Source organism: Amblyomma americanum, chromosome 9 (assembly GCF_052857255.1).
Source record: "Amblyomma americanum isolate KBUSLIRL-KWMA chromosome 9, ASM5285725v1, whole genome shotgun sequence".
NCBI lineage: Eukaryota > Metazoa > Arthropoda > Arachnida > Ixodida > Ixodidae > Amblyomma > Amblyomma americanum.
This window is the reverse complement of record NC_135505.1, coordinates 128,602,669-128,614,761: the sequence shown is the minus strand read 5'-3', so window position 1 is coordinate 128,614,761 and position 12,093 is coordinate 128,602,669. Positions and strand designations below refer to the sequence as shown.

Genomic DNA, 12,093 nt, shown 5'->3' with positions numbered 1-12,093 from the left:
CGGATGGGTAAACCCCGAGCGAGATCTTGAGATATTTGTGGGTTTGTGTCAAGTGAAATCAATAAATGACAATAAATCAAATAAATATCCTCTAACAAGGCGACAAGTGGGGCTAGTTGGTATTCCACAGCTGAGGTACCATTTATTTATATGAGTTTTATATGTACCATCTTCCATAATAAATGTCAGTTGATAGTTGCGCTTCGTCCGGTTATGTCTAGTGGTGTCATTGTAGAACTCCGCGAATTTGTACCCCACGTATAAATATTCTCGAACAGGATTCGAACCTGCGGTGGAGCGAACTGATTGATCAGCTTTGCTGGCCACTACTCCAGAACACTACGCTATCGCCACAGCAGGTCACACCTCGCTTTAAACTGGAACACACTCTCGTGCTGTGCATTGAACATCGCCGTTTTCACCTGCTGATACTACCATGGGGTCGTATTCACCTGCTTATACTGCCATATTTCAACGTTAGTGACAGAGAGATGTGCGCTGCATCCGTTGGCGCTGACACCGGCCCGGCAGAAGCACGGCACTGGAGCAATGCGCTTTGGAGTTGACAACACTGTTACAGAAACGCGGCACCGGAGCATAGGCTACAGGCGTGTGTTGGGTTATTGAGCATTTACGATGAAAGTCGCCGCGGTGGCTGAGTGGTTATGGCGCTCGGCTGCTGTCCCGAAAGACGCGGGTTCGATCCCGGCCGCGGCGGTTGAATTTCGATGGAGGCGAAATTCTAGAGGCCCGTGCGCTGTGCGATATCAGTGCACGTTAAAGAACCCCAGGTGGTCGAAATTCACGGAGCCTCTCACTACGGCGTCCCTCATAGCCTGAGTCGCTTTGGGACGTTAAACCCCCATAAACCAAACCAGCATTGACAATGAAAAAGTAGAATAGGCGCATAACTGGCTTCTTGGTCACTGGACACCTAAATCGCGCTTTCGGGTATTTGGCGGTGGTGCCCATATAGAAAACATTGTGTTCTCCCACAACATTCCGTACTTAGCAATGCTAAAAAAACCACAATTTTTTAAAGCTGCTGTTAGACTGCCCTGGCTTCCTTTGGTTTTTATGATTTATAGGGGCTTAATGTCCCAAAGTGAATCGGGGTATGAGGGACGCCGTAGTGAAGGGCTCCGCAAATTTTGACCACCTGGGGTTCTTTAACGTGCACTGACATCACACGGTACACGGGCCTCTGAAATTTCGCCTCCATCGAAATTCGACCACCGCGGCCGGGAACGCACCCGCGTCTTTCGGGCCAGCAGCCAAGCGCCATAGCCACTCAGCCACCATTACTATCGTCTTTTACCTGGTCAGTCACCACCTTTTTTTATGCTGGCTTTCCCCCTTGCTGTGTTATTCGATCTGTGGCGAAGTGCTCGGGCAGCGCAAGTGCTCTGTTCCGAAGTTTCCTGATCAGGTACGCAGCAAGTGACAGTTTAAAAATTGGCGGTTTGGTCACCGAGTCCTGCGTCCTTGCCGTGTGTGTTGCGAACTTATGAAGTAAATAACTTTCCAGATCTGATTAGTATTTCCTTTCAAGAAAACGGACAGTTACGTACGAGTTTTTCGTTTTATTTCTTTTTTACGCGTATGTGGCCAGCTTTGGCTGTCGCAGCAGTCGCAATTCGCTTCACTGGTTGCCAACAGATGGCGGCACTTCCTGGGCGCAGTGTCAGCTTTTTCCAACGACCAGTTCGTCCTGCTGCTGAAAACTTCCTCTCCGCTCGTATCTTATCAGCGGGCCTGTGACTGGACGCCCTTTTGCACTAGTGTTGTTGCAGTTCTCGTGTGTGCTTGTCCCGGCGCCCCGCAAGCGTTTTGTGTAGGTAAGTTGGCACTTTTTCTCTTGTTGCAAAGGTGTAAAATTTACCAAAAAAAGAGAGAATTTTGAAAAAAATTGAGGAAGACATTTCAGTGGCTGCCACCCGCACCTAACATCAGCGTCCCTGAAAAAGGAGTACGTTGAAAACATTGCTTATCGCTGCTATTGGAAGCCGGCTTGATTTGTAGCGTTATTTCTTTTTCGACCATTTCTGATTAACTTTTGGCTCGCAGAAAGAATTTCAGACGTCGCGAGAGTGTCGATTCTTATTGCGTAGTTATGCACACTTGTTGATATCGCTTCTTTCAAATCCGGAACTTCAGATGGACCCCACCGCCATCTCCTTGGTTGAACGCGAACCATGTGTTGGTGGGCTCTGAATGGGATAAGCAAACTAAGTGCCTGATGACTAACAACTTTCGGAGGGAGGATCTTTGCAACCTCACGCCAGCGCTGTTCGCATTAGTCCTAGTTCGGCAGTGCCGAGGCTGGCGTCCTCAAACTGGCTTCCTTAATTCAGCCTGCAGTTTCAAAAGTAATTATTAACAAAAGCTGTAGCGATTTCGTTTGTATATCTATGTCTTCTTTCAAGCAAAGATCTGAACACGTTATCGCCGTCGTCGCGTAAATTACTCGAATCAGTGCCCAACCTAACAATTTCACTGCAGCGTACTTGTAGATTTCGTGTTTTCAGTTGAAGCTATTTAAGAATTACCCTCCGCTGTAGCTCATTTGCTTTCGGTTGCTGAGCGTAAGTTTGTGGATTCGATCTTGGCCGTGGCTGTTGTATTCCAATGCAGGCTAAATGCAAAATGCGGCCGAGTAGCGTGCGATGTCAACGCATGTTCAATAACCGCATCTGGTGTAAAAAACCCGGTGCGCGACACTACCGCGTCCCTCATAGCTCACGCGTAGCTTCGGGTCGTTAAACCGCAGTTTAGTCATCCATAATTAATTACTCATTTTCGCACGGTTAGCGGAGCTGAAGTTGCCATGAGCGTTGGTAACATTGCCGCACTGGAGTTATGAGAGAAAGGTAGCGCTTCTCTTCAGGTGTGAACGTCTGAATTAAGGATTACTCTCACCCTTCTCCTTTCTATTATTAAGACCTATGTTCCAGTTCCTCTATTGCCGCCGCTATCTTTCTGCTTTGTTAAGTGCGCTTTACGCACCTTTACTTTTTGGAAAGTAATTCACCCCTGTCAAATTTGAAAAATAACATACCAGGCGACTGTTATAAGTTTTACGTGAGCTGGTGCTTAACGCCGCCTCTATGCTGTGTAATTCATTGTCGAGGCGATTAAGAGCACGTCTGCATTTGATATTCGCAGCGCCTTGAACAGACTCTAGCAAGACTTACAGGGGCGGACAGAATAATACGGAGCACGCGACAGGCGACTCATCAAGGAAAAACTGCATCTAAGCGCCACCTATCAATGACAGAAACAAACACTTGGTTCTCCGCCGCGCAGCGAGATTGCCCGTCACGGAGCCCCACTCTTTGCTTCAACCCTGGCGTTCTCTTTGCTCGAAAGATGCTGAGCTGTTCCGTGCAATTCCGCCAAGTGATGCCTTCCTCCAAGCGGGCTGAGTTTATCGTCGATGTCGCGCGCCGAGCGCCAAGTAGTGTTGCGCTACGAAGCGCGCAGCCTTACCTTTGCTGCAGGAATGCAGACTATACGTTAAGCAGTGATGCGATAGGCCGGCAGCAAAAAAAGTGGGTCCGTGCCCCGGCGCCTTTCTGCGCGTGCCGACAGGCATAGTTCCCGACGCTCATGCTAGGTGGCGCGCGTAAGCAGTTCTGCGACCGTTCCAGTGCTCCGTATTATTCTGGCCGCGCTTGTACATTACACTAGTGACCAAAACCTTCGGGTGGTACCATCGTCGTCTGTATGGTTCTTGCTTTGGTCCGAATTGAGTTGATCGGTGCTGCTTCAAGACTGGTATGAAGTCCTTGTGAAAGCAGAATGTCAGCAACAGAAGAATGAATAACGCTGATTAACCGCACAATTGCCGCCGAAACGTTCGTATGATGAGAAGGTAGATGCAATGATAGCGTAGCTGGCATAGAAGCCCCGAGGTTCAAAACATGGCGTCTCGTGGGGCGGAGCCAGCGCCACGTTTGAACAGTGTGGGCGGCTAAAAAGTGAAGTCATAATTAAAAAAAACACAACAAAAACGAAGTCCTTGAACGTATCGACGTTCAGCGCCACAAATGAGACAAGGACGGAGAAAGTAGACACGACCGGTGCTCACTACCAACAAAATTTATAGATATTCAATGCTCGTGCGTCTTCTCTCTTCTCGTCCCGTGTGTAGCTATGAATTGCAAGGTGCGAACGTTACGACAAACTTTCCGCTTTCCCATTCACCAACAGTTCAAGGAGACTGGCTCCTTGTTCGCCAGTTTTTGAGTTTTTTACTTTTTTTTGGGGGGGGGGGGGTGAGAGGAGGAGGGGGGCTACCTGGTGCTAATGGCCTTTGACAAAATTGTCTTTTTCGAGTTTTTATCATCTAGAAAAAAGTACAAGTTTCAACAGAACCCATATTTTGATATTTAAAAACCGCAACGCACTATCCAGGCTCCGAATAGGGGACACAACACAAGGATTGAACTAGCACAAAAATATGCGCGCGCAGAGTATGATAGGCTAGCTTCCAGCTGTGCACAAATAGCATAATGGTGCTGAAAATAACGCTTCCCGAAATAGCAACTGGCCGTCGATATTCTGCAAAGGGAGCAGACAATGAGATACGACATACAGGACACTATTCTGATGATGATGAATTTTTATGGAGCAAGTGCAGCTTTGGCCAAAGAGCGTCATGGTACAAAATAGTTTTTTTCATTGCTGAAGGTGGAGTTAGAGACCCAGGACACTCTTCTCTGGTCTACGATAATAAGGCAATATAAAGGGCAGTATAACGACAACAAAATATAGGCAAGTCTGTGCACACAAACCTTTTCAGTCGTAATTTCTGGCGGTCACGAATATGTAGGGAGTGTAAACATTCGCTACAGCATTCACTTCGCGCTTTGGATAATTAGGGCTAATGATTCCTTTAGAGCATTCCAGAACATTTAGAGAGATATAAATTTTATGTTAGGCCCCATGCTTTTTATCATGAATGCAGGAGCATCAACTGCACAGTCTTTAAGCGCCGTATCACAGAGCGCAGTGGTGGAATGTGCTATAATACGGGCATCTGTGCCACGAACAGTGCAATGCAAGTGTTGTTCGCTGGGATCCTTCCGATAACAGATCCATCCATACTTGCTTTCGAGTCCGTTACCGCCCTCTGTTGTTTTCTGCACGCCACTGATAAGAGACTAGAAATCGGAACGTGTGCCCCCTTCCTTCCTGTAGGAATGAAAAGTGTTAAGGAATAAGCCAAATGATGTCATCAGATGATGTTGCTGCCGCGCTATTACGTTGCTTCTTATTTGTAACTGACGGCAGCGTTCATAAAACAATGAGAGACGACGATACGTTGTGAAAAGAAACGCAAGGTTGGGCTCGTTTCCTGGAGCAGCTCAGCACAGGACACTCGCACCGGACGGTTTATTGCGCACACGCGCATATCCTCAGGCATTTGCCCACTGTGCTCCATGTTTATGGCGCTTGTCGACTCGGCCATCGACGCTCATGCGTTTATTTGTTCATGGTAAAGAATTTGGTGCACACTACAACTAAGGCAACTGCGCATCCTATTTTAGAAATTATGGCGCGGCCGTGCATACTTTTTATCTTCGCGTTGATTCGCAGTGATCTCAAAAAGTTCTCGCACTTTATTTCACCCAGTGCTGTCAACACAAGGAGTAGTCATTCAGTCCTACTGTAAGTTACAGGAAATGAACAGGAATCACAATGAATAAGCACTTCATTACAAATTATCCACCAATCATCTAGACGTCACATCTGGCATCTCCCAAACAGACGTTATAAGACGCGTTTCTGGCTGCTAGGGCTAGCCAGGGGCAACACCATATCAAATTAACTGCACTACTTTACCATCACAGTGTGGTGCCAGTTGAGTAGTTCATACTTTGGCGCTTTGTTATGGAGAATCACTTATTTGCGTACGTTGCACTGTTCGTCTCAAGCCACACGGCCTCTCCAAAGGCAGCAGCGCCAAAGCCTATGTTTGCATCAGAGGTTGGTCTGGCAAAAACGAGCGCCTACGCATAGATGACGACAACGCAGGCCGAGGAAAACACTGACCAGGCACTTGAATGCTAATTAAAGGCGAGCAGTCGCATCCAACGAAGTCACGAGATGACTGCTTACACAGGCCGGACAATGCCAGTTGCTGGTGGCATTCCGCCGGTTTCATCAGAGGGAACTAAAAAATTAAAAAATGCTGAGAAGAAAAGCGTTGTTTTTTTCGAAAGCAGTGCACATGCCTAAAAGGTTTCCGAATAGAAGTAATGATGTGTCTTCTCTAATCTTCGCGCCAACCAGCTCAACAACATGTGACCTGTCCGCCACGAGCGAGTGACCTTCAGCCTAGACAAGGTAAAAATATGCTAGGAACAAGAAAGATGTCGCCTAGACGGCAGTGCTATGCTGGCCCGAACTAATAGAGCGCTTGACAAAATTCTAGCATTGCAATACGGCGGTGGTAACAAAAATTTAGCTGGGCTACAGCCAAAATTGGCCCACCTCTTTCCAAAATTCGACCTCGATATAACGAGACCAAAACCGACGTCTAGCCTAATTCGAGCATGGGCAAAACGATGGTGGGAACCAAAATTTAGCTGGACCAATCCCTAATTTGGCCCACCAATTTCCAAAATTAGGACTGGATGGTAACGTTCCAAAATCGATTCCCAGCCTATTCTAACATGGGCAACACAATATAGGGGTTGCCCACCCCTTCTCCAGCCAAAATTTAGCTTCGGTATAACGGGCTCAAAATCGATGCATGGGCAACCAAAATTTTGCCGGACCAGCCTCCTGATTTGGCCCGCCCCGCACCTAAAGTTTGACTTGGGTTTAACAAGTGAAATACATTCTAAAAACCAAGCTTAGCCATGTTAAACTTAGCTATGTTCGATCTGATTAGTTTAACCGAGGTAAACTACTGCACATGTTAAGTTGTGGATCATAAATGTGGGCTCATGTAATTTTTCATTCTTTGTCCACTCTTGTCATTTTAGCGATTTATTTCCATGCCCGCTAACTGATGTCGCTGGCACGTCTTTATGGACAGCAGTTCCACTTCGCTTTTTTGAATCATGTCAATTAACCATGGTAGCTACATAATGACAACTTTGGCACCATAAAAGCTACGTAGACAGAGAATATCAGCACGAAGGTTCGCGCCCGCTGCTATTTTCTTGCCTTTTCTCATCGTGTAGACAGGAAAATGCATGTAAAGTACGACTTAACTGCGTGCTCCGGACCGCTCTAGGCTGCGCGAAAATTTAACGATACACCTCTCAATATTCTTTTCTATAGTTCTCCGTTCCACAGCCCGCTTCGAAGTCCGAAGCTTAAATTGAACTTTTTTCGTTAACCTCCTTTTTTCTTAATGCGGAATAAGGGAGTTGGGGGTAAGGGAGTCCAGTTTGAAAATGTTGCAAGAAATCTACAACGACTGCACAGCTACCGTAGTGTTTCATAAAGTAATAAAATTCCAATTGGGTAGGGTGATAGGCAGGGACACTTGGTATCGCCAATTCAATTCACCGTCTGTTTACAGGAGGTGTTCCAAGGTCTGAATTAAGAGTTGGGGATAAAAGTTAAAGAAGAATACCTCAGTAATTTGCGATTCGCTGATGACATATGATGAACATATGCCACACTGTCACTCAGGAGGTGAGCTGCAAAGCATGATACATGAGTTAAACGCGGCGAGTAGAACGCTAGATCCTGAAATTAACATGCAGATAACTAAAGTAAGCCTAAACGCTCTCGCAAGAGAACAGCAGCTCACAATTGGTGGCGAGGTCCTGGAAGTGGTAAAGAATACGTATTCTTAGGGCAGGTAGTGACAGCTGAACAGGATCATCACAGGAAAATAACTAGAATAAGAAGGAGGTGGAGCGCATATGGCAGGTTCTCTCAGATCATGAATAACAGTTTACCTCTATCCCTCAAGAGAAAAGTGCACAACAGCTTCATATTACTGGTACTCACCTATTAGGCGTAAACGTGGAACCTAACAACATGGGTTCATCTTAATGTAAGGACAACGCAGCGAGCCATGGAAAGAAAAATTATAGCTGTAACGTTATGAGACTGGAAGCGGGCAGAGTGGGTGAGGGAAGAAACATAGGTTAATGACATCATAGTCGAAATCAAGAGGAAGAAATGGGCTTGGACAGGGCATGTAATGCGAAGGCAAGACAACCGCTGGTCCTTAAAGATAGCGGAGTGGATTCCAAGAGAAGGCAAGCGTAGCAGAGGGCTGCAGAAGGTTAGGTGGGCGGATGAGCTTTATAAGTTTGTGGAGATGCGGTGGCCGCAGCTTGCAAAGAAGAGAGTTAGTTGGAGAGACATGGGATAGGCCTTTGCGCTTCAGGGGGCGTAGTCAGGCTGATGAGGATGATGCCGGTTACTTTGCGCTTATTCATTATCTCTTATAGCTCTGCCAGTTCTATTCTACCTGATGCAGCGATAGATAGGTAGATATAGGTAGGTAGATATAAATATCTACCTATCCATACGGACCTATACGGATATAAATATTAACCTATCTATACCATATCTATACGGACGGACGGAAGGAAGGAAGGACCGACGGACGGACGGATGGACGGACGATTTTGTTTTAAATGTGCCTCAACAGTCAATTGGCCTAAGCGACCGCACACTAAGTCAATACAAACACCATGACGTGAATAGACATAATACAAAAAAATGATCACAAATACACTAATAATATATATATATATATATATATATATATATATATATATATATATATATATATATATATATATATATATATATATATATATATATATATATATATATATATATATATATATATATAAACGAGCATAATAAAATGAACAATGAAAACAGAGAGACATGAGAGAGCCTTTGGGCTGCAGGGGGCGTAGTCAGGCTGATGAGGATGATGCCGGCTACTTTGCGCTCATTCATTATCTTTTAAAGCTCTGCCAGTTCTATTCTGCCTGATGCAGCGATAGATAGGTAGATATAGATAGGTAGATATAAATATCAACCTATCTATACGGATCTATACGGATATAAATATCTACCTATCTATAACATATCTATACGGACAAACGGGCAGATGGATGGATGGACTGACGGACGGACGGATGATTTTATTTTAAATGTGCCTCAACAGCGAATTGGCCTAAGCGACCGCACACTAAGTCAATACAAACACCATGACGTCAATAGACATAATACAGAAAAGTGATCACAAATACACTAATAATAATAAATAAAAACGAGCATAATAAAATGAACAATGAAAACAGCAAATTAGGCAAATATATCTGTGTCCTAAAAACTTGAATTATATTTTATTTGCAAACGAGTCATTTTTGAAATGGCATGCATGCCAGGATAAAATGTATCACGGCATTTGGTGCATTTTCCCTGAGGAACATGAAATCGCAGTGACATCCATAACCCATCACAGTCAATAGAGCCGAGACCAACTTTATGTAGAAAATGCATGTCCCGCGTGGGTCGCCTGTCATGAAGTGTAGACATACTGAGGTCTGCTAGAGGAGAATCGCAGTCGTAGAAACGACGGCGCCCATTATATCTATCGTAAAGGACGCGCACAAACTTCCGTTGAGCATTTTAGATTTCATTGCCAGAGATAACGGACACACTATTTCAAGCTACTGATGCAAATTCGAGACGTGGCCTTATGCGAGCACAGTAAAGAGTGCGCACACATACGTATCTACGAAATTTTCTTGTTAAACTAGAAATTACACCAATACGTCTCAATGCGCGGGAAACAATTGACGATACATGTAACCGAAAATCGAGCCTTCACTCAATAATAACACCGAGGTCTCGCACATGGACAGCACGTGGTATTTGTCCGCCAAGAAGAGTAAATTTAAATGTATTTGTGTCGCGGTTCCGAGTAAGCGACATAACGAAAGTTTTCTTAGTGTTCAGTTTAAGCTTATTCATCAAGCACCATTTCTCTATGTTGCGAATGTCGGCTTGTAAACGGTGGCAGTCTTCCAAGGTCTCAATGTTAGGGAATAATTTTATATCGTCAGCAAATAACAATACCCTTGTGTTGACGTGTAGCGGCACATCCTTAATAAATACTAAAAACAGCGGTTCCAAGTTGGAACCATGAGGCACTCCTGACGTTCAAAAAACTCGTCAGGAACACAACAGGAAAATCTGACTGCATTACGGCGGCTACCAAGGTAGCTTGTGAGCCATTTTCAGTTCGTGGGTGTAGATAACAAGAAAAAACCCCCGTGTCGACAGTATTGCATATCCGGGCCTTGTCTGCGGGCTGATCTCGGTTGCAAGAACCGACAATGCACTCCCTGACCAGAACATGGTTTCGCCACACCGGTGTAGTACTGGGCAGGAACCGACTATATGGATACACCAATCAATCCCGGTAACCAAAGCGGCAGTGAGACCTGTGACGCAACTCAAGGTGCTAACAATCTCTTGCTCCGGCCAGGCCGCGTTTGGAAGCGTAACTTGGCAGCGTTTACCACTAGGACCCTGTTCAGGGAGGCTAGTCTAACATCGCTATTCGAGGAACAAGTGTTTATGAAATTAGATGTCATTGCGCTTAGTGAGGTTAGCACAGATTAGACGTGTGCAGTTCTAAAGGACGGGAACATCTATGCTATGGTGGATTAGCGGACAGAAAAAAAAATAAAAAGGAAAATTGGTTTTTAAAGAAGGGAAACGGCGCAGTAAGTGTCTCACATATGTCGGTGGAGACCGGAACCGCGCCGTAAGAGAAGGAAGGAAAGAAGGAAGGTGAGAGTGAAAGAAAAAAGAGACATAGAGGTGCCTTAGCAAGGGCTCCGGAATATTTTCGACCACCTGGGTGTCGTTAACTTGCACTGACATCGGACGTTAATGATCCTCAGGTAGTCGAAATTATTCCGGAGAGCTCCACTACAGCACCTCTTTCACTTTGTTCTTACAAGCGGTGTATCCCTCATCAGAACGAATATTGCTGTCAACATATGTGAATTTTATACTATTAACGATGGTACAGGTTTACGTGCCTATATCCAGCTGTAATGACAAGATCGTCGAAAGCCCTATGAAGACGTCGAATCTGGAATGGGCAAACTAAACATAGTGTACATAGTGCACACATAGTCTAATTGGCCACTTCAGTGCCAAGGTAGGCAAGTTTTTCTATCAATTAATTAATAATAATTTCAAACTTGACACTTCCAATATCCTTACTTATTCCTCGGGGTACCAAACTAGAAATCGCCATTCTCTTTCCATAACACCATTAAATTCGCGAGTTAATTGTTTTAAATATTCCTTTTTTCCAAGGACCATCACTGATTGGAATAACCTCATGGATGATGTCAGGCAGACATCATTACATTCATTTCAAGAGCATTTGCATTGATTGTTGTTAATTGACCTTGTCGCTGTATTTTCTTGTTGAATTTCTATGTGCAATCCTTTTGTTTGTAATTCTGTATATTAACACAATGTTCCCACCTGCTATGATCTTTTGTACAAGGTCGCAGTCTTCATAAATAAATAAAAAGCGGGCTGGAGACCAGGCTGTGCGCGACTAAGGCCTACGCTAACGGGAGAATAGGAAGTGGACATAGAAGAGCCCTGACGGCGAGAATAAATACCAGACTGAATACAGGGCGGTCACTTTGGCACCGTGCAAGATGTGGAGGTCCTCGGAAAGTTGGGATGTAGCGACCACCATACATTCGTACGGTCTGGAATTAGCATAGACTTGAAACGGGAACGGAATAAACTAGTAAGGAAGACGCTCATAGAGTAGTTAATATTAAGAGGGCAAGTAAGGGAATCCAGGACCTCGCCGCAGAACAGTAATTCGGTTTTAATTGAAGACATCGAGTTTAATATGCAAGCAATGAATTATACCCTGACAGGTAATATTACTGAGTGCGCAGTACAAGTAGGTGGTGGTACGGTTAGGCGGGATACCGGGAATATATCTCATGACATGAAAGGTGGGATTAAGAAGCATCAGTGCATGATAACACTTCCCCAGAAAGGGGAACGATATTGAGCGAGTATTAATTTCAAAGAGAACTGAAGTAT

At 44.9% G+C, this 12,093-nt stretch overlaps 1 protein-coding gene across 2 annotated transcripts in view; it reads left to right on the top strand.

Annotated features, from left to right (window-relative positions):
- Positions 1–1,704: 1,704 nt before the first annotated feature.
- The window catches only part of LOC144104312 (TNF receptor-associated factor 6-like), a 39,163-nt gene continuing 28,774 nt past the window's right edge, over positions 1,705–12,093 (top strand). The window contains exon 1 of one of the 2 annotated variants that reach the window (XM_077637228.1): positions 1,705–1,838. The gene's annotated coding sequence lies outside the window, so the exon portion shown is untranslated. The remainder of the gene's footprint in view (positions 1,839–12,093) is intronic. The other variant, XM_077637229.1, reaches the window with a different exon arrangement.